The sequence below is a fragment of the Pseudomyrmex gracilis genome, unplaced genomic scaffold, assembly GCF_002006095.1.
Source record: "Pseudomyrmex gracilis isolate BER0280 unplaced genomic scaffold, ASM200609v1 scaffold_1562, whole genome shotgun sequence".
Classification (NCBI taxonomy): domain Eukaryota; kingdom Metazoa; phylum Arthropoda; class Insecta; order Hymenoptera; family Formicidae; genus Pseudomyrmex; species Pseudomyrmex gracilis.
Window position 1 is genome coordinate 7,272 of NW_018022146.1, and position 1,225 is coordinate 8,496.

Sequence of the window (1,225 nt, forward strand, 5' to 3'; positions counted from 1 at the left end):
TGGTGTGTTCAAGTAATTAAAATTCCTAAGGACACTAAAATACTTGTGTTTAAAAGAAGGATGTAAGGATTAAATGCTTTAATTCTCAATGGAGGTCATAATTGGCCACTGTCTATGGCTAGAGATAGAGATACGTGGAAATAAGCTCAAAAGAAGAATGCAAAAGTTAAGATTTTAGTTAGAATAGAAAGAGTCATATCTAGACGCAATCCATTATAAACTCATAAAATTTGAAAGCCTTAAAATGTAGACTCACAGACTACATCACGTCATCACTGTACAATCATTACAGATAAATGTACAAAGAATTGATAGTATGACTATTGTATTAATTTTATCAAATCATGCCGCCATGGAAATTAAGTTATTTAAAATTCTTAATAAAGTCAGGATTTATCATGGTCTCTGTAAAACTAAATAGTAGGGTTGAGTATTTATCATATAATTCTCTAAAGTAAAGAACAGAAAAACTTGAAAATACATATCTTGAATAATTGATACAGAGATTTCAAGAATAAATAATAGAATCTGCTTTATAAGTATAATACTTACGTATAATAATTAAAAGAGAGATCTTTTGTTTTTTTAATTCTAGGAGCGTTAAAAGGAGGTGTCTAGCAATTATGTTAGTTGTTAATCGAATTGTTAAGGTAAAAAGTCGGATAACCAATCTGATTGATTCAATAATAACTATAAATGGTATTAATACTAATGGAGTAACTGAGGGGGTTAGATGTGCCATTATTTCATTAAAAAAATTACTTTAGGCCTATTTGGTAATTTTAATTTATAACCTTAAAGGTAAATATAACCTTAGGGATAGGTGTCTTGAGGCCGTAGAAATGTAAGAAAGTACACTTATAATGTTATGGAATAAGATAAAATAAAGATAAAATTGTAGCATATAAAAGTATGATGTTAGATAAAGAATATTGGATAAGAACTTTGAAATCCTTAAAGATGAAAGAAAAGATGAAATTAAGTACTATATATATTTGTGATAAAATTAGTCAAAATGTTATTGAAATTATTGAAATAAAAAGTATTATTCTTATTTAGTTTAATGAGAATGAGTTAGATGTTGAAGGGTCACATACTCTAAATAGATTTGTTATCATAAATATAAATTTGAGTAAATTGTATGGGCATTGAGATTAAATAAGAAGTATGCTAGTTTAGTATAAATAAAATTATTTATAATTGCAAGTAAAAAAAATTTTTTGTT